Source organism: Alosa pseudoharengus, unplaced genomic scaffold, assembly GCF_046254945.1.
Source record: "Alosa pseudoharengus isolate Yale_2024_CS ecotype anadromous, Long Island Sound unplaced genomic scaffold, YU_APseudo_1.1 YU_APseudo_1.1_scf_2, whole genome shotgun sequence".
Taxonomy (NCBI): Eukaryota; Metazoa; Chordata; class Actinopteri; order Clupeiformes; family Clupeidae; genus Alosa; species Alosa pseudoharengus.
The window spans coordinates 52,127,802-52,150,661 of record NW_027468663.1 but is presented as its reverse complement, the minus strand read 5'-3'; the positions used below and the strand labels follow the sequence as shown (position 1 = coordinate 52,150,661).

General features: G+C 39.7%; 1 long non-coding RNA gene across 3 annotated transcripts; it reads right to left on the bottom strand.

Moving 5' to 3' along the window:
• Positions 1–3,396: 3,396 nt before the first annotated feature.
• LOC143135397 (uncharacterized) lies at positions 3,397–11,319 on the bottom strand. 3 transcript variants are annotated; one of them, XR_012988932.1, is made up of 5 exons: positions 11,231–11,319; positions 10,848–10,894; positions 10,397–10,443; positions 3,958–4,132; positions 3,397–3,834 (listed from the first exon to the last, which is right to left on the bottom strand). It is a non-coding gene; the product is annotated as an uncharacterized LOC143135397 (long non-coding RNA). The 3 variants fall into 3 exon arrangements; XR_012988931.1 differs by lacking the exons at positions 10,848–10,894; positions 11,231–11,319 and having other exon boundaries at positions 10,397–10,719; XR_012988933.1 differs by lacking the exons at positions 10,397–10,443; positions 10,848–10,894; positions 11,231–11,319 and adding an exon at positions 10,025–10,386.
• Positions 11,320–22,860: the final 11,541 nt, after the last annotated feature.

The following is a 22,860-nucleotide window of genomic DNA, read 5'->3' as shown; positions in this document are numbered from 1 at the left end:
GTCTGTCTGCTGCCTCTATGTCTGTCTGTCCATATATGTGTGTATATGTCTGCCTCTATGTCTGTGTGAGTGTGTGTGTATTTTTTTGTGTGACAGAATAATGCTCTCAGGGAGGTTATTTACTGCTTTATAATGTTTGCAAAAATGTTCTACCCTAACATCACACATTTCACACATTCCTCATGCATCTGGTGTCTGTGTGCATGTGTGTGTGCGTGTATTTGTGTGTGTGTGTGTGTGTGTGTGTGTGTGTGTTTGAGAGAAAAAGAGAGAAAGAGAGAGAGGCAGAAAGAAAGATAATGCAGTCCCTGTGTAAAGCTTCATGTTAACACACATTGTTGCTCTATTGTGCCATCCTGAACTTTTATTTCTGTCATTTAAATATGCTAATTACATAGCATTGTCATTCACCACCTGGTATCCATGGCTAGTACCTATAGACTTCAATCCCCTTTATTTGTTACTTTGTAATAAAGGCAGATAACTACTGGTACACATGATGCCATGTTTAAGTTGTGTCATATTTTTACTTTGTCACATGATGAAATAAACGTATAGCTACATTTGTGGCAGTGACTTATGACGTCTTGTGAGGTTTGCCTCCACCAGGATTAAACATAATTACAGGGATTAACCTGCTGCCCAAGAGCAAAGGTCTCGGTCTCTAACTCTGACTCGCTCTCTCTCTTTAGGTGAGTTTAGGTTTGTGATGTTGGAAATTGAGAGGGCCAGACCACAACTAATTGGACATCTACTAGTACTAGCCCTCTGCTGGATCATGTGTCATAAAATCTCCCATTCATTTGGGGTTTCAAGACCACATGCAGCCAATCAGGTTTCAAGTCATTATCCATGGAGCAAGCACAGGAGAACCCATCTGCTCATCTCTCTGAAAAGCTGAGCTTGTCAGTTCAAATTGGGCAATCGTTCTCCCTGAACATAGCCAACACATGCATCATTATCTCACACACACACACACACACACTGTTGGAAATGCTGTTGTCTGTGTTCTACCATTTATTTCCTCTTTTATTTCTTCCTTCAGTTTTATAGTTCTTTCCGCCTCTGACAGTGTGTATCTTTGGCGTATGTAATGATGGCCTAGCCTAACATTTATAGGTGTCACACCTACTGCCAAGTGCACCTTGTAAAGGTACATTACTCCTATACTAGTGGAGAGGAGGATGCAGGAACTGATATGAGGGTTCGCTTCCAGGTTGTAATGTCCTGAGAGAGATAAGGGGTAACCAGCCTCCCGTGAGCCACATAACAGCTCCACCCCCCCCCCCCCTTCCTGCTCCCCTGCCAGAGTTTACTGCTCTTTCAATCCCTCAGTCAGGAAGCGTCACAACCCCCTACTACGCCATTAAAATCTGACCCTCAACCTATGCCTCACTCAAAACAGACCCTCTGCCTACATCACCAGCTGATTGAACCCAGTGTTAGCAGCTCCAGCACAACATATTAAACCCACATGCCCACACAATCTGTACGTTATTCCTTTGTCAGGTCTTTGTCCAATCTCAGGTGTGATGTTAACTGAAAAGGATGTTTGCTTAGAAACGGTGCCATCTACTGGTCATCTTTGAAGAAATTGTTTCCACGATGCACTCCATGTTCAAGAATGCATGTGTGGCATTTCTGTAGGCTAATATATAGGGAGGCAGCCACAAAGCAGGCAACCTCATGTTAGTAAAAGACTGAATATTTTGGACAAGTTTCCCTCATATGTGCAACCTCATGTTAGTAAAAGACTGAATATTTTGGACAAGTTTCCCTCATATGTGCAACATCATGTTAGTAGTAAAAGACTAAATATTTTGGACAAGTTTCCCTCATATGTGCAACATCATGTTAGTAGTAAAACACTGAATATTTTGGACAAGTTTCCCTCATATGTGCAACATCATGTTAGTAAAAGACTGAATATTTTGGACAAGTTTCCCTCATATGTGCAACATCATGTTAGTAGTAAAAGACTGAATATTTTGGACAAGTTTCCCTCATATGTGCAACATCATGTTAGTAGTAAAAGACTAAATATTTTGGACAAGTTTCCCTCATATGTGCAAGCCACCCTCTGAGGCTGAGTTAGCTGGGCAGTAATAAACAAACATCCAAACCACAATTATAAGGTAATTGTTTAAACTATGTAGCATTTACTGGTGCTTTTTAAAGTCAGTAGAGAGCTACACATTTGTTATGAAACATAGTTTTTTTACTATTGTAGATGGCATTACATTGAAACTAGGGCTGTCAATCAATTAAAAAATGTAATCGAATTAATTACATACTCTGTGATTAATTAATCTAAATTAATCGCACATATATTTTTTGCTGTGAAAGTATTTTAAATATTTAAATTCAAATGAATCATTGAATATTTAGCATTAGTGACATTAAAGTTCAAAAACTCTTTTATTATTATTTTCACTGTTCAAATAATGGCCATAATAATCTATGATATGACCTAATCGGCTGAGGAAATAAATTCAAAAGTTTTTCACATAGACACAATGAAAATAAATGAACACTCCCCTCAATATCAACACTATTTCTTTTCATTGATGTGCGACTTGCTGCAGACATTGCCGAGGAATTTATTTTAATCACTTTATTTTTATCAACACCATCAGGCCGTTTTTTAAAAGTAATGATCTAGGCAGTACATTTTCTTCTCTCTCCTTCATTTTACAGTCTAATGGTTACTAACTAGAACGGCTCGGAGTCAAAGGTCATACAGAATCGATTAATCTGCGCTATTTTTTTTAATCAGTTATTTTTTCTGAAATTAATTAATCAAAATGAATCAGTTATTTTGACAGCCCTAATTGAAACATAAAAATACTGAAACATTTTGGAAATACATTACTAGTAGCCTACTCATTGGTATAGTTAAGAAACAGTCCATGATTTAACCTAGTTTCACTCTTATGTTTAGTCACAGACCACTAGCCTACTTAATTTGTTCTGGAGACAGGCCCACCATGCAGTGTCTGTTGCCCACATATAGGAAGTTACACACATAAAGCCCTTTCTTCACGAGGGTTCCTCACGAAATGTGTTTCTCTTGCCTCTGCTTCATGCCTTTCACTTCCTATTACCCGCGTTGACTATTCACTTTCTACACACTAATAAACTATTGTCTTCATCTAACTGCTGTGGCACTATGGACTTTCATTAATGTATGTAGCCTATACATTTTCTGCACCACCTGCTATGTTGCGTACGTTAACTTATGGGATCTTCAATTTCTTCTCCACCTCGTCCTCATAGCGGTCCCTTCTTTGATGCTACCTCTTAAAACATCAGCCAATCTCTGTGCTTATCCTAATCGGTTCAAGATTTTCCATTCCATCAACTAGAAAGCAAAGGAAACTTTATAAATATTATAGATATTTTAATAATTCACAGTATCTTACATTTAATGTCAACAACATTCAGGTGGACAAAAAAAAAAAAAAAAAAAAATGAGGTCACTAAAGTAGGCTATCAGTTCGCTTCAAGCTGTATGTGTGTTCCTTCACCCAAAGACTATCTTATGGCCTTGGGAAGTTGTCCTAGTTAAAAGAATGTTTCTAACAATAACATCGCTTGAAGACAGCAACACACACAGCCACAAGACAATTCTGTGACACTTCCAGTGCAGACATCATTCATCTGAGTCTGGCATCTGACAGAGGTAGCGCAGTGTACATGTTTGTGGTTCGATGGGCCAGGTTCAGGGCAGTTGTAGTAGCGGGCATGCTGTTGTGATGGTGATCTCTTTCTGTTTCTTTCTCCTCCTCAGGCTCTTCAGATGGGCCTTTAAAAACTCCTCATTTAGATCTGGTTCTGAAAATAAAATATTTACTCATTACCAACCAAAACCTGTGAGTTTGAAATCTCTGGGAATTTGACAGGACTACTTATTTCATGGCTGTTTGAGGCATATGTGAGATTTTTGTAGACATATACCTTCGCTCCTGTGGAACTGGCATACCAAAGCAATACTGAACATGGAGAACACAGTGAACGCGATGAAGATGAAGACCAACTCAAACTTGGTGAAAGGCAGCTCCATAACACACACAAATACACAAACATACATACACATACATACACAGACATATACACTCACACAGTACGGACGCTGTACATAGAAACAATAAGTGTGCATGATTAACCAAGGGAAGATTTTCAACTATCAAGCATATGAAGGACCATCAAGTTGTGCCTTATGTACAGCTATGTAACGCATCAACATTTTTTACAGTAAGTATACTTCCAGTTAGGCTATTTGCATGACATTTTCACAAGGCATTAGTATTAACTCAGGTAAACCCTCCCATATAAATCCAAACAATAAAGTCCATAAGTAGAGTTTGATGTGTAATAAAGTGGAATGACACACCATGACTGCAACTGAAGACAAAGATTTATAAACGTTCTGCATGAGGCAAGCTTTTTAAAAGTGTGGGGGTTGTGGGATAGGAAAATAAAACAATCTGGCCAAATGATAAATAACTCCCTACAGGGATGTTGTAAGTATTTTCTGAGAGGGGTGCGGACTATATTGGTGTCCGGGAGTTTCTCCCCCGAAAAGAAATTGAGATTCTGATTGCTAAACACACCATTTTAATGCAGTTTGGGAGGGACAGAAGAAGCAGCGCCTATGTGTGGCTCATGTGACATGTAGGCCCACCACTTCACTATTTGACACTACCCTACATGGAGACATATCTCATGTTATAAATCAAGAAATCATTTCAGAAATTATGTTTTGTGCATATGGGTTAGCAGGCTACAATAAATTGCCTAACAGACAGCAGCCTAATTTCGAGGTATCACTAATACCTATTAAATAAATGTAAAGGACACAGAATAGTGACAGAACTGTAAGCTCAAATTCAAAAACGTTTGAAGTCTACCCAAACATATGCAAAGGGAATATAAATAAATTGTGTTACATATACTGTAGCCAGCTTAATTAATGTCAATTTAAAGATTATGATTAGCAGTTTCTATGGTTTTTCCATTGATAGTTAGAGGAAGCCACGTTGTTTAAACTATTGTTGCTTCTAGCCCACGTTACCTCCAGTTTCACTTGCTGTAGGGACACACACATTGCATGAGCGCTCATAAGCGTTCTATTGAGTTCTACATGCTGGAAATCTTAGCTCTCAGATGTATAACTCAAATGTGTCTTGACGCCGCCGTTTGTAAGATCAAAATAAGATGTTCTAAATGGAACGCGATCGTATTTTAGACATTAAGATCTCCAGTAGATGTAGCACTACGACACACATTGACAGCGAAATGCAATTAACAGTCAAATAAGACGTTCTAAATGGAACGCGATGTAATTAAGCTGTTCAGATCTTTTCCAAGCGTCTTGGAGACGTATGTGTGCTGACTGGGCTATGTCTATATAGTTGATCACACCAAATTAATGAGTATTTCTGATTGGGGAAACTTTTAGCCTAGTTTATTTTTTTCTCAGTCCGCGGTCCCATACAATTCAATCTTGCTGCAAATGATCAGACGTGTGAAGCACCGGGCATAACTTAATTTCGCGGCTACGTGGACCGAGGTGAAGTTAGTTTGATATTTGATATTCGGATATTCGACAGATATTCAAAAAAAAAAAATTATGCTGCCGGTTTCACCCCGTGTTTGCAGACAATGTACAAACAGATGACCTGTCTACTTGCTCCCAGCCGACCATAGGGACCGTCTAAAAAGTAACTTCATAGTCTTTTTTGTCAATAGCTTTGACATCATGTGACCTAGTGACTCCAAACCAATTCAAAATAGTTATCCTATATGGGACTCATCAGACACATCTCTTTTTATGGTCACTGTATGCACACTGTATTTTATATGAATATTTTAAATATAATACATTATTTACCATAAGAAACGGCCTCCCTTTTTTCAATACCTCCCAAGCCATGCGACCTAGTGACTCCAAACCAATGCAGAATAGTTATCCTATATGGGACTCATCAGGCACACCTCTTTTTATGGTCACTGTATGCACACTGTATTTTACATTAATATTTTAAAGAAAATACATTATTTCATATAAGAAACAGTCTCCTTTTTTTCAATACCTCCCAAGCCATGTGACCTAGTGACTCCAAACCAATGCAGAATAGTTATCCTATATGGGACTCATCAGACACACCTCTTTTTATGGTCATTGTATGCACACTGTATTTTATGTGAATATTTTGTAAAAAAAAAAACATTATTTCCTATATGAATGGTCCTCTTTTTTCAATACCTCCCAAGTCATGTGACCTAGTGACTCCAAACCAATGCAGAATAGTTATCCTATATGGGACTCATCGGGCACACCTCTTTTTATGGTCACTGTATGCACACTGTATTTTATATGAATATTTTAAAGAAAATACATTATTTACCATAAGAAACGGTCTCCTTTTTTTCAATACCTCCCAAGCCATGCGACCTAGTGACTCCAAACCAATGCAGAATAGTTATCCTATATGGGACTCATCAGACAAACCTCTTTTTATAGCAACTGTATGCACACTGTATTTTATATGAATTCTTTAAATAAAATACATTATTTCATATAAGAAACAGACTCCTTTTTTTCAATACCTCCCAAGCCATGTGACCTAGGGACTCCAAACCAATGCAGAATAGTTATCCTATGTGGGACTAATAAGACACACCTCTTCTTATAGTCTCTGTATGCACACTGTATTTTATATTAATATTTTTAAGAAAATACATTATTTGCCATCATGAATGGTCTCCTTTTTTCAATACCTCGCAAGCTTTTTTCTCGCTAGACATCACAGATCAACATAGAACTGTTCTGCTATGTGATAATAATCAGACACATGTCAATGTGAAATAATATTTTGCATGAACTATTATATTTAATTTTTTTTAAAGAATCATATTTATTTCCTATGGAAAACAGCTTTTTGCTCAATAGCTGCCATATAAGGGGTCCTAGACAACACAGATCAATACAGAACTGTTCTGCTATGGGGTACTTATCAGACACACCTCAATATGAAAAATGATTTGGCATCTACTATTATATGGAAGGTATTGAGAAAACACAGTTTCCATAGGAAACAAATGGGTACTATAAAATAGTACGTGCAAAAATTATATTAATTTGAGGTGTGTCTGATTAGTCCCATAAAGGATATTCTGCATTGGTTTGGTGTCCCTACGTCACTTCCCTTGGGGGGGGGGGGGTATTGAAAAAGGAGACCATTCCTTATAGGAAACGATGTATTTTCTTTAAAATATTCATATAAAATACAGTGAGCATACAGTGACCATAAAAAGAGGTGTGCCCGATGGGTCCCATATAGGATAACTATTCTGCATTGGTTTGGAGTCACTAGGTCACATGACTTGGGAGGTATTGAAAAAAGAGGACCATTCATATAGGAAATAATGTATTTTTTTTACCAAATATTCATATAAAATACAGTGTGCATACAGTGACCATAAAAAGAGGTGTGCCCGATGAGTCCCATATAGGATAACTATTCTGCATTGGTTTGGAGTCACTAGGTCACATGACTTGGGAGGTATTGAAAAAAGAGGACCATTCATATAGGAAATAACGTATTTTTTTACAAAATATTCATATAAAATACAGTGTGCATACAGTGACCATAAAAAGAGGTGTGTCTGATGAGTCCCATATAGGATAACTATTCTGCATTGGTTTGGAGACACTAGGTCACATGGCTTGGGAGGTATTGAAAAAAAGGAGACCATTCCTTATGGGAAATAATGTATTTTCTTTAAAATATTCATATAAAATACAGTGTGCATACAGTGACCATAAAAAGAGGTGTGCCCGATGAGTCCCATATAGGATAACTATTCTGCATTGGTTTGGAGTCACTAGGTCACATGACCTGGGAGGTATTGAAAAAAAGGAGACTGTTTCTTATATGAAATAATGTATTTTCTTTAAAATATTAATATAAAATACAGTGTGCATACAGTGACTATAAAAAGAGGTGTGTCTGATTAGTCCCATATAGGATAACAATTCTGCATTGGTTTGGAGTCACTAGGTCACATGACCTGGGAGGTATTGAAAAAAAGAAGACTGTTTCTTATATGAAATAATGTATTTTCTTTAAAATATTCATAAAAAATACAGTGTACATACAGTGACCATAAAAAGAGGTGTGCCCGATGAGTCCCATATAGGATAACTATTCAGCATTGGTTTGGAGTCACTAGGTCGCATGGCTTGGGAGGTATTGAAAAAAAGGAGACCGTTTCTTATGGTAAATAATGTATTTTTTTTTACAAAATATTCATATAAAATACAGTGTGCATACAGTGATCATAAAAAGAGGTGTGCCCGATGAGTCCCATATAGGATAACAATTCTGCATTGGTTTGGAGTCACTAGGTCACATGACCTGGGAGGTATTGAAAAAAAGGAGACTGTTTCTTATATGAAATAAAGTATTTCCTTTAAAATATTAATGTAAAATACAGTGTGCATACAGTGACCATAAAAAGAGGTGTGCCCGATGAGTCCCATATAGGATAACTATTCTGCATTGGTTTGGAGTCACTAGTTCACATGACTTGGGAGGTATTGAAAAAAGAGGACCATTCATATAGGATATAATGTATTTTTTTACTAAATATTCATATAAAATACAGTGTGCATACAGACTATCAAAAAAGGGGTGTGTCTGATGAGTCCCATATAGGATAAATATTCTGCATTGGTTTGGAGTCACTAGGTCACATGATGTCAAAGCTATTGACAAAAAAGACTATGAAGGTAATTCAGAAGGTACTTTTTAGACTGTCCCTAAGGTCGGCTGGGAGCAAGTAGACAGGTCATCTGTTTGTACATTGTCTGCAAACACGGGGTGAAACTGGCCGCATACATTTTTTTTTGAAAATCTGTCGAATATCCGAATATCAAATATCAAACTAACTTCACCTCGGTGCTACGTGGACCAGTAGGTTACTAATTGTTGAGGAGGACCATAGTTTGAGAAAAGCTGCAGATCATAGACAGAGAAAGCATAATGCTCTGAGAACAGTAGCCTGGTCTTTCTGCAGAAACAACAAGTGCCTTGGTGCGCGCACCACTGCTTTCACTTATTGACTCCCTGCATTTCTACATTGTGACAAAAACTGTCAGTCAGAGAGTGAATTTTGGTTTACTAAATTAGCATAATGCGGTAACAATTATAATTTCAATTGTACCTGAAATCTGCTCACTGCAGACGTTATAATGCAGACCCAAGCAGCCGCATAGCCTTGAAAGACGCACACTTTGAATTTGATCAGAGCGGCTCTGGTTCTTCACTGGCTAACTTGATGTGATTGGCTGGATGACGGTTCAATCAAATCAACAGACCTATTTGTGTCTCTCTGTGTGTGCGTTATGGTAGACACAGTTCCAACTCTTTACGGGAGCGTTTATTTCCATATTTTACTTTCATTTTAATCTGACAAAAAGTGTGGGGGATAGAATCGTGTTCCAGCAAAGGTGTGTACGTTATAACACCCACATCCCCCACGCTTGCTACGCGCCTGCGCGCTAAACTCGCGAACTAACTAAAAGGCGCAGAAATTATGTCAAAACTTGAGAAGAACCATGGGCCTATCTATGTCTGTCAAACCGGCTCCGCAAGTTGGGTCAAGACCGCACTGACTGTGAGTAGGCTAAGTAACCTGACTTTAAAGTTCTATAACCTGTCCAGTTATCTGGGTTGAACAAAGTGTAAAAATAGTGTTAGTAAGGGCTATTATTCGGAACGCAGATTCAAAATGAGACCTGTTTTCGCAAATATGAACCACAAGATATCGTCAGCAAGAAACTCCACTAGAGCTATCGGACCCTAGCTTGGGTAGACTATACAAGAGAAGCTCTGCGCGCTAACCAGGCTACTCGGACTGAATCAGAACGCAGTGGCTACCGGTTACTTTATCTAGCGCATGTTCAAGCGATCTTCTTATAGGTTAACAAACAAAAAAAATATTTCTCTGTCCTCACCTCCAACCCCATGGTGTAAGTAGAAGTCTGACTTGCACTTGACTGCGGTGACATTTTACGAGGCCGACGTAGGCTGCTTGGTGCTTGAAAATGAACGACGCATCGATCGGAACAGGATTTTAAAAAACGTGTTTGGTCAGAAGTTAAGACATGCTATAGGCACGGAGAGTAAAAGGTTACCATATTTAGCGACCTGAAAAACGGCATGCTTGCTTCTGCAAAAAGGATAGTCAGAAGACTCACCACAATAGGCCTACTTAACCCGTGCAAATGAATGTAGTTGAATGTAATTCTCTATTTGCATGATGTTTAGTCACTCAGCAACATTAAATGACCAGCACATGTATACATATATATGGCACAGAAACATACCTGAATGGCAGTCAACAAAGGAGGTTATTGTAGTTCCAGTCCTGAAGCTTTTCCCCATAAAGAATGAGAGAGATATTAAAGATATGTATAAAGGATATCTCTGAGTTTTGTTCCTAACATGACTCAACTACTTTGCAGAGTGGAACATAATCTACAGCCAAAGTACACTTAACACTCCCATTCCCAAGGACAATCAACTACGTCACTCACACACAAACACACACACACACACACACTCACAAGCTACACAAATAAAAAGCTCTAACTAGCTTTAAAACATGTAAACTCCAACTATTCCCTAATTTCCTAAGTCACACACACATTGTGCACCCTCCATTCATAAGCACTGGGTGCAGTCCAGGTTATGCCTTCAGTAACACAGGATGCTGACCCAGGAACAGTGGCAAAATAACCCCACCCCATGCTCCACTAAGCAGCTGCGCTCACTTACAGTAGTTCACACCAGCGTCGGCTGCTCACTCTGGGCTTCCCAGAAGTCTGTGCGGGGAGAGAGAGAGAGAGAGTAAAAACTTGATAGGAAAAGAGAGATTAATGCACAAAGAGCTGTGTCATGAGTAGTATTGCAGAGCCTGAACCTGATCGAACAAGTAGGATTTGCCTACAGCTTTATGAAGATTTATGTAGGACAATCAGTCAGACAGGTCGGTAGACTCAGTGTGTTTGAGTAAGAGTGAGCAAACATTAACATGTTTTTGTTGTTCACATGACTTGCCAGGCTACATGACTTCAGTTTGATCCATGACAATCTAGGGTGTATATACTGTATGATTTGACATGGTCAGCAATGACTGGTGTGGACATGTGTGTACACACTCCTGTCCGTGGTGCTTGTACAGTTTTCCTTCATAACTCCGACCAGTGTGAACAGGCTGAAGACAATCAAAGAGAACACTATGGTGTAGAACTCCAGCTCGGTGAACAGAGAACCCATCTGCCAATACACACAGACACACACACACACACACACACACACCGAGACAGAGTGACAACAATTAGACCAAAGCTATGTATTTTGTTTTTATTTCAGCATCTGAATTACATCTGAATATTGATGCAGGGCCGCCATCACTTGTATAAAAGTAGTATTTCTCACCAAGCACAGTATTTTACATACACATTGGAGATGCTGCATTTGGGGTCATACCATTATGCTGAATATTGTGGTTGAGGGGTATGTGTACCTATAGTCCCTTTCTCATCAGAGAGATTTTTGGAGTTCCTAGAACATGACGTTCCTAGAACTCCCTTTTTTGCATTCACACCAGACGGATTTTGGGATTATTAAAGGTACACTATGCAAAATGTTCACCTTAATATAACCTTTACGAAGCCAATTTGATGGTAAACAAACTTGTAATAGGGGAATTGTTCACCTAGCATATACAGCAATAGACGTAGCAAGAGAACCAGCCATGCAACTTCCAGAACAGTGGCCCGAAGACATCTCGCGAGAATCATGAAATATCACCTTGTCAGTAGATATAGCTCTTTGGAGATAGTTTTTGCCTGTTGTTAATCCTTCACCTCCACAACAAAAGCATTTTCATAGTATACAGGGCGAACAAGCCACTAGAAGTAGCCTAAGCTATTTACAACGGCAGAGTAAAATATATTCTCTAGATATACTCTAGGGGGAGCTCTACAGTTCTATACCTGAACCTGCATAGTATACCTTTAAAATACCTGAACCTGCATAGTGTATCTTTAAAGAGCAACTTGCGGGTTGGAAACCCTTATAAAGCATAGTGTAGATAATGATGAAGGAACTAGATTATCAGAAAGAAAAAATGGTAACTACGCCAGAAACAACAATAAAATTGTGAGAAAATAATTTCAGCATCTATAAACCACTAACCGGTGAGGTGACAGACAGTAAAAGGTCAAGTTCAATGAATGGTGTATGGATCCTGACCTATTCTATATAGTCTATGATCCTGGCACAGGCTCAAAGGAGATTATAAACAACGAATATGCCTGTGACTGACGGGTAGAGGGAAGAGGTAGCCTTGAGTTTTGGTGAGTGACTCAGTGATAACGGTGGCGAACGCTGTAAGGAAGGGAAAGTGCACGCACGCACATGCACACACACAGGCACGCACACACAGACTCACACGCATACACACACAGGCACGCACACACAGACTCACACGCATAGGGGTACGCACACAAGCACACGCATGCACACACACATAAACACAAGCACGTACATGCACACATGCACAAACACACCCCCACACACACACGCACACATACACATTAACACACATACACACACACACATAAACACACACGCACACATAAAACACACACACACATGTAGGCAAGCAGGCACACACACACACATGCACACACACACACACTCAATTACCGCCACACACCCACTCAAAAGTGAACACACACACACACAGACACATAAATCACACACACACACATGCAGGCAAGCAGACACACACACACATACACCATTACCCCCCCCCCCCCCCCCCCCCACACACACACACACACACACACTCACAAGCTTCGCGGTACATCTAGTTATAATTAAATTACGCGCATTTGCGTTCATACCGCTGCCGGTAAGTTCTAACAACGCATATGTACATAATTAAATATCACTGGCAATGTCAGAGCAAATATGTAACAAACACAGTGTAACAATACTTACAGGCATCTGAATGCACAAAATGAAAACATTCACGGAAGGAACGTTTAGAACTTTGCTAAAGTCAGTGCTGCGTGACATGTAAAGGGGAATATGAATGGAACATTGTAACGGTACCAGCTGGCTACGTTATAGGCGACCAGGTCGCGACGTTGTAGCAATTTTAATCATGGCACCAAATGACAATTTTTGCGAGTAGCCTACCATGGCAGTGTCGCGTAAACATTGTTCTATGGAAGTATATATGTAGCTTTATTCAAATGAGAATGCAATCTGCAATATGGAATTCAAAAAGACATTACATTGGCAATTCATTTTGCATTTAAATTTTCAAAATTCAGTTTCATAATTCAACTGTCAATTTGTTTTGCAATTTAATATTCAAAGTGCAACGTAGGATTGCATTTTGAAAACATATTTGGCAAAACTGACAATGCCAGCCTGAAAACAATTTGGATTATTTTGGGCAAAACGTTTCGCCATCAGTTTGAGGCATTTTATTCAAATGGAAAAGAAATAGCACCCCCCGTGATTGCATTGCACTTTGCCACGCTCTTTGTGTTGCAAAATTCAAATGGCAATTCGATCTGTAATCTGTCAAGTCACTCGTCAAGGCGGGAACTAGGCTACATCACTTCCGTGTTTACGTCTTACCCAGTTAGCGTTTGCAATAGACCTCTCTAGAATAAGTCCCGCCTCCGTAACTTCCGTATCCATCCAACTTCCGGTCGTCAAATGTCTATGGGAAATAACATGGCGTTTCGAAAGATCGTACCTGTCAAACTCTGTAGGTGACAAAGTAGAAAAAGCTGGTGGGCCGATTGGCCTACACACTTCTGCCATCTAGTTTCCGCTGGATTTTTTGATTGTCGGTGCCGTTTAAGTAGTAAACGATTATTAATGCTAACCGGGAGCTAGTTCCGATGTACGCGGGCGGAGGAGGGCGTTAGATCTTGCTCACAACGTGATGGTCATTTTCACGTGTGATTCATGCGTGGTTTCAGTGGTCTATAAATGTAAATCGTTTGCAAGGTTCAGCCTCTTTTCAACATGACTTAACTTTGGTTTGACTGTGCGATTTTGTTGGCTGTTATTGAGATATTTGAAAAAGAAAGAAATTGCCGACGAAGACACTAAAGACATGACGAGATGAGATTTTTTTTCACGAAAAACAGATTATGATAAGCAGACTAGGAATCAGAGGCTGAATCATATTGAGTCGATAGCTTTATTTTGCATGATCTTGATCAGAACAGTAACGTTTTCAGAATGTATTACAGTTTTTTCTGATTGCTTAAGCACATTTTTTGTAACTATGGCTTTTTTTGCTAAACTCTACACACAAATGGCAAAACCTCTCACCCAATCAGCAAAACATTGTAGTTCTCTTGCAAAAGCTAACACACCTTGCTTAACTCTTCACACCTTCGTAAAAATGGTGTTTTCGTATCAAACATTAAACACAAGCCATCACAATAGTAAGCACACAATGTGCAAACAACACACTGATGGTATGAATAAAAAACACATCTGGCTTTTGCTTTCTCTGTGCACAAGGTAGACTATGTCAGTTTGAGGTCATACTTTTGTCATAGTTCTGTAAACATACAGGGATCCAAACTTCAAGTATTACTGTAATGTTTATTTACACACATCAAAACAAACACAAGTGTGTTTTTCCAAGTCAAAACACAAAATAGCATTTCACTGAGTCAATCAGTCTACATCGGGTTGTCTCTCTCAAAATTCTGTCTACATCACATGCAATGTCCTAGTCCAAGGCTCCGGGAAAAATATATTCTGGAATGACGTATCCAGGCTGACATGACAATATCCCCACATGTAGACATGACAATATCCCCACATGTTTTTTTGTCTGTAAAAGGGCTATTTCTTTCTCTTCTCACTCTTCCTGCTCACTCCATTGTACCCATTGTACATTACCTGTGGCTTATTTATAGTGCTTAGGCTGATTGCAAAGTGAACTAATTATCTAAAACAGTTTTCACATGAGAAAGTGTGCCAGAGAGTTGGCAAAATAGTGTAAATAATAGCCATTGTGCCTACAGTTGTGCAAAGTGTGTGTTACAAAATTGCAAACTGAGTGCAAAGCAGTGTTTGTGCTTTTAATTTTGCGAACTCAGTGAGTGGTTTTGCCATTTGTGTGTAGAGTTTTGCAAAAAAAGCCATAGTTACAAAAAATGTGTTTACATGTAAGCATTCAGAAAAAACTGTAACAACCTATCAAACATGATGATTTCACGCAGGGTTAGTGCCACCTCCGTAGACAGGCTCTGGTGTCACAAACTCAATTTCGGTGAAGACAAACTATGAAACATTGCCGTTGCTATGCAACCTTGACTGGATGAGTCGCGGCGTCTGAAGCGTGCGTTAGCTTAGTGCTTCTTACTGATATATTTCTACTTTAACGGCACCGACAATCAAAAAACCCAGTGGAAACTAGATGGCAGAAGTGTGTAGGCCAATCGGCCCACCATTTTTTTCTACTTCGCCACCTACAGATGTTTTACCGGTATGATATTTCGAAAGTTACGGAGTTATGGAGGCGGGACTTATTCTTGAGAGGTCTATGGAGGAGTTTGCAGCTGCACTAAGGTCTCTGGCCAACAGACCCGGCTGTAGAGTACAGTGACAGAGGGGGCATTTGCGATTTTCAAGGGGGCACAATTTTTAACCGTGACCGCGAGTAGGCCTAGTGTCCGCGAGACCAAGCTGTGTTCTTACATTATTAAGGCTCTTATGTTGCTGCTGATAACTTTGCCTGTCTAACCTGCGGCATCTTTACCCCCCTCCCCCCAGCAATCAGTAGCCTACAAATAAGCATCGTATACAACAATTCAGCGAGATAGATTTGGCCAAACGTGGGCCCCCTTTGCGGTCGTGACAGCCGTGGGCCCGGAGCGACCGCACCCCCCGGTCTGCTTATGAGGCTAGCCAGACCATGAACGGTAGTCTCCATTGTGTGTGTGTGTGCGAGCAGGGCAAGGAAAGGCTGTGTGAGTTTTAGCCTAACTAACGACAATAGACAAATGTCCTGTGAACTCCAAAGAGCTCCGCGATCTCCCTCATAGGAGAGGTAACCCTCTATTCCCTCCAGTGGTATATCCACAGAAGGTCTCCCCACCAGCTAGCGCCCATTAGTTGTAAGGCCTCAGAAATGTTTGAACGGACCAGGTTGACATCAAATCGGACAAGTAGGGCTAGATAGCCCACTCTGTCGTCCATTTTCAGTAATCTGTCCAGTGAGTCAGACTCGTTGACCTCTCCGGAATAAACGGAATAAACGCTAACTGGGTAAGACGTAAACATGGAAGTGACGTAGCCTAGTTCCCGCCTTGATGAGTGACTTGACAGATTACAGATCGAATTGCCATTTGAATTTTGCAACACAAAGAGCGTGGCAAAGTGCAATGCAATCACGGGGGGTGCTATTTCTTTTCCATTTCAATAAAATGCCTCAAAACGAAAGTACAAAATGTACTTGCTCTCCCAAAATAATCCAAATTGTTTTCTGGCTGGCATTGTCAGTTTTGCCAAATATGTTTTCAAAATGCAATCCTACATTGCACTTTGAATATTAAATTGGAAAACGAATTGACAGTTAAATGATGAAACTGAATATTGAAAATTGAAATGCAAAATGAATTGCCATTTGAATTTTGAGACTGAAGTACCATGGCAAAATGGAATGCAATTCAATCCATGTTTATTCTATTTTTTAACCAAAATTATTCAAATTGATTTTAGGATTGCATTGTCACTTTGCAGATTAAAATACAATTTGTTGGAAATTACTGCAAATTGCAATATTAAATTAAATAATGAATTGGCAATTGCATAATGTGATGTATTTTTGAATTGTATATTGCAGATTGCATTCTCATTTGAATTAAGCTACACATATGCTTCCATAGTTCTCGCTACCAACTAACAACATTATCAGTTGAACAGGCTACCATGTCACTGCCACGTTACTTGCGGTACCAAAAGACAACAACTCTGTGCAACGCTGCAAAGACGTGACCGGTGACCAAATTACCACTTTGTGACAAAGTCGCTGCACCCGTAATGTGTTTGCTAGGCTACAATAATGTGCGTGTTAAAGCAGCAGCTACTGGCTATCTGAGTGTATGACTGATGCTACTTTGACGGGAAAACGGATTCAACCCTCCAAACCATATATTTTCTGAGAACTTTTGACAAGATTCTGGAAAGACTGTAGGTCTAATCTTTTAACTTATGTCCCCCACTCAAGACTAGTCTCTACTCCTGTTTGCTTTTCTCCTAGTCATTTAGGCAACTTTAAGAGCCTAATTTAAATATATTTGATTTAATATACTTTCTGTATGTTGTCACAGCCTACACCAGAATGAGCATTAGGTGGCTGGTCATTTCCAACCTATTCAACTGCTGCATCTGCTTTGCTTGAAGTCTGATTATAACTTCACCATACGGTAGCCTACACACAATTTACCCTTATGGCAATGGCTATATTTTGGATATTTTTAAGGTACATAATATCGGACAGACCGATATATATATTTTTTTACTCAGCTGACAGTCCTGCATCAACCTGCACTGACAACATTGAAGCTATAGGCTATACCCTAATGTAAGCCTAAACAAATGCTATAGGCTTTTCTCATAGATATATATAGGCCTACTGACTGTCTGTATATATATCTACGGGTTTTTCTAACATGTATGTTCGATTTTGAACTATCTGCTTTGCTTGTGAATGAAGTTGTAGTCTACTTTCCTTTGTTCAGTGTTTTTGTTGAACGATGCTGACAAGCGTGTCCCTGTTTCCCTGTCAAAATGTACTTGCTCTCCTCTTGTTGACTCGTTGTAACCATGTTGTAACTTCACCCGAAGTTGCTGCACCTTCCAATGAGCGTTGTCTGAGGATCAGTCCTTGTAATAAAATGGGCTGATACTACACAGGCCAGTCATTCCTTTTATAATCATGGAGCAACGGTTTAGGCAAATTCGCGAGGGGATATTCTCACGCTTTGTGCTGCTGCAGTCAGTCTGGGCAAACCGATGGATAACGCGAAGAGGAAAAAAGTCGCCAGACACACGAAAAAGTCGCCAGATTTGTTGTCAGTCGCTAGATAAGATTTTCAGTCGCCAGAGACGGCCAAAAGTCGCTAAATCTAGCGACAAAGTCGCTAAAATGGCAACACTGGTTCCTATAACCACTTGACCCAAAAGAGACTAATGTGGACATAAGCTCCATTTGTACATACCAATTTGAAACCAATTTTCATCATTACCATACCATTCATTTCTTGTTGCAAACCATAGTGACTGTCTCAAATTTTTTATCCAGCTGAACAGAATTGGATTCTGATGGATCAAAATATATGTATCATACAAACTAGTGTGCAATTGCATATTGTGCCATTGCTCCTTGTTAATGATAAACGGTTTGTGCTACACCAAAAAAAAGTAGTATTGTCAGACAACATAGGGTGAAATGGCTACTATTGCTGTAATAATGGCGATACTGGTGACAATGGCCATGCTGGTTGACAATATTGCATGTCTATTTGTTGATATAAAAATCACTTACTTACAATGTTTTTTCCCCTCACTTCTGAGCTTTCCTGCTAGAGAACACAGAACAAGAAACACTTTGTATTTACCACAAACCACAATCTGGTTTCTACATGTTCCATTTGGTTACAAGACACCTTAAATGCACTCAACACTTCAAACCCTCTCGACTCAACTACCCTTCTGCAGCTCTGTAGTTCACACATATAGCCTACAGAAAAAAGTTACTTACGTACAAACAATCAGCAACATTCCCATTCAGACGATGTACATCCAAAAGACCTATTCTTTTACAGATGCACAGTGTTTGAGTTTGTGTGTAACGTGATATAGTGGAGAAGTCATCCAAACAGGCAGAGCTCAAATTGCTCCAAGGGATTAAAGTTTCAGAGTGCCGTGGCGGTTTCTACTTGCTATCTACTTCCCTGTTCGCCTGATGTCGATTAGCCATTCAATGAGACATCTGATGCATTGACCAAGATAAGAATGTGAGGAACCACTGAATAGTACTAAAAATAGGTAGTAAGAAATGGTAGGTAGATAGATAGATAGATAGATAGATAGATAGATACTTTATTGATCCTCAAGGGGAAATTCAAGGGTCTCAGTAGCATACAGACATATCACACAACATGCACTTACAGCAGAAATGGTAAACATAAGTATAAACATATAACTAAACTCCACTGTACAATAAAGACAGTAGAAGATAAGACAGATAAGAAAACTAACAAAACTAAATACTAAATACACTATATAAGTTAAATTAAGAAAGTCCAATGTGCTTGAGGGTGATCAAGCATAAGACGCTTGTAGTGACAGGGCCAGGACTGGTGAGGTGCTAAAGGTAGTGAGTGTCATGGTGAAGGTGCAAACAGTAGCCCAACCATAGTCCTTAGTTATGTGTGCCTGGCAAGGTGCTCAAGAGAGTGTCATGGTGAAGGTGCAAAAAGTAGTCCAACATTAGTCCAACAGTGCAACAGTGCAGGGTAAGGTCTAGAGACCAGCATAAATAATATAGACAAATAGGAGAGTAAAGTGTAATGTAGACAAGGTAAAATAAAAAACTATTTCAGTGCAAGAACAGGTTGAGGTAATAGGTTTATAAACATTCATTCATTCAGTATTGTATCAGAAGCCTAAAGGTGATGGGTGAATGAAAGTATAAGTAAGTATAAGTATATTCTTTTGATCCCATGAGGGAAATTTGGTCTCTGCATTTATCCCAATCTGTGAATTAGTGAAACACACTCAGCACACAGTGAGGTGAAGCACACACTAATCCCGGCGCAGTGAGCTGCCTGCAACAACAGCGGCGCTCGGGGAGCAGTGAGGGGTTACGTGCCTTGCTCAAGGGCACTTCAGCCGTGCCTACTGGTCGGGGTTCGAACCGCAAACCCTCCGGTTACAAGTCCGAAGCACTAATCAGTAGGCCACGGCTGCCCCATAAAGAGAATAAGGTTTAGAAAAGGAAATATTTCAGCACAGGAAACAGACAAGGAGAGACAGGATATATTTTCTTTCACGGTACCTGTGAGTGCTGCACGTGAGCTCTGTCAATCCAAGTGCTTCTAACAGTAGACTATTGTGAATAGAAGGGCTGTTGAGGTTGAAAGCAATTGCCACAGGAAGTCTGGTAAAAACAGATGCCACGTTTCCAATTGAAGATAGTTTATTTCACCCACACACTTATGATACTCATGGCACCTGGGGGGTATTTGATGGTTCAGTAGTTGTTGCGGTTTCATGTAGTTGAAAGAGTGTCGGGATTTCCACCCCCGCTGTTTATTGCAAAACAAGGCAGCCGCTTTTATTCATTGAAGTGTGTTGTGCTGTGGAAACATTATTGCGTAGCCAAGTAGCCTAAATTGAGTTATTTTTTAATTATGCATGATTTACTTTTTTATTACATTTGCAGGCTGGAATGCCTTGCGGCAACAAATGTGTTTAAATGTAGTAGGCCTAGTAACTGCTTCAGCCTCTGGCAAGCTCAGAAGGGAGCGGCAAGCGACTAGTAGCTTGAGAGGGTCATGTTGGAGAGACCCATGGTGTAGGTAGGACAACGACTTTTTATTGGCAACAATATAAAATATTAAGAAGAGCTCTTTTATTTAGTTGAGTTAAATCAAAACAATGTCTTCTAGTGTTCATGGACTGATAGCCCTATAGGCAGTTATTACCCCATTGTATTTGGGGGGCCAGCCTTTATTTGCCCGAATCGACCACGACCCCGGCTATTATCCGAGACCCGGCTAAAAATGGAATCCCGGCCATAATTTGAGGATTTACGGTATACACAAAAGCAAACGCACACATGCACACACTCATTTACATACACAAAAGTTGCAAGAGTAGGGGATGGAGTAGGAGATGGAGAATGGAGAAATTCACAGTGATTTATTTTTGCGGAGAGAATGTGCAGGACTGAGCGGCGGTACATCTAGTTTATCACATCGCTTTGTGGTACATCTAGTTTATCACCCTCCAGGACAACCTAGCAGCTTTGACCATGAATTGGAATATCCATATTAATCGAATGATCGATGCATCGCGATGCGGACATGGATGATGCTGCATCGATGCAGTGGCCGACCATAATCGATTATCTGTCTGTCAGATTGTCTGCTGTGTTCAGACTTTGTTAAATAAAAAATATTGTTGATATTATTTTTGGATGAAAACATAAGTAATATTGAAAACTGTATTATATTAAAATACACAGTATCTTAAAGAAGCCCTAACAATTTTAGCAAAAATTACCTTAATTATGCAGGTTGAGAGTCGTTCTGATGGTTCGACAACACTTTTTGGGTCGTTTGGTGGGTGCTTCGTCTCCCCCTAGTGCTTCTCTGCGGAAAAAACGAATATGCAACTTTCTGGTCGCGGTCCGAAAAAATATCCGGATGTAACTCAGCGGAAGTATCCAATCGCGCCTCGAAAATGTAGTCAGATTGTAGTTTCTAAGAAGACTGCAAAACGGACTCCGACTTGGCTTTGTTGCTGTTGAAATTGTAAGTAGCCTACCCTTGGGTGAACTTAGTTTTTGTAATGTGATTTGATAGCCCCTTGAACAATGTGTTTGCTCGACCGTTTTATTGTGAGCCCTGTATGTGTGTTTAGCTTGTTTTCTTGATGGCTAGCTCGCTAGCTAGTGGGGGTTTAGCGTAGCAGTCACTTGCTACCGAAGCTGCAGGGGGAGCTATGTCGTGAAAAATGCGAGCCCAAATCAGGCGAAAACCCAGGAACAGCGAAAGAATAACCAGACCTGCATAGGGCTTCTTTAATGCATTTTGCATCCAAGTCAAATATCCTATGGCTTTAATAGAAAAGTGTATTTGACGCATTGTGATGCATCGAGATATCGAATTAAATCGAATCGCTGACATGATAATTGTAATCTAATCGAATCGGGAGATCAGGGAAGATTCACACCTTTAATTCAAAAATAAATTAATTTATGTGTACATTTAGTGACTGTACACTCATTGGCCTGTAGATGGTGGTGTTGAGCGAAGGGTTGCTGTCTAGGGTGAGGGGCTATATTGCATTTATTGTCTTACACACTCTCTCTCTCACAAACACACACACACACACACACACACACACACACACAGACATAAACATACATGCACACACATATGCACACATACACACACACACTCATTCTGATTTCCAGTATTGGCGTTACGTAGTTTGTCCACCAGATGGCGCAGCAAGACGGAGCCGTATATGGCTCTGCTACAAGGCATATTCATCATTATCATATTCACACTTTACTTCCGAAAACCACAGTGGCTTACAGTTTCACTGTATTGTGGCTTGTGTGTTCATGGTAGAATGATTTTCAGGTGAAATGTAATTCCTATCTCTTCTTGAAGCCGAAAAAACCTGAGAATGTTTATCGGACATGCTTGGTTTTTACTGCAGGTAGGCTTCTAATCTTTCACCAGCTTGATGTTATATGTAGTCTAAAATAATGTTAACGTTTACATAAGTTGAGCAGAGATGAGAAGTAACGAAGTACAAATACTTCGTTACTTTACTAAAGTAGATTTTTCAGATATTTTTTTACTTTTCTTTACTATTTATTTTTGAAGTGACTTTTTACTTTTACTCCTTACTCCTTACAACACGAATATCGGTACTTATCGGTATCGGTTTGTTACTTTAGTTTCAAATAATTTCATTTTTCGCATCATCA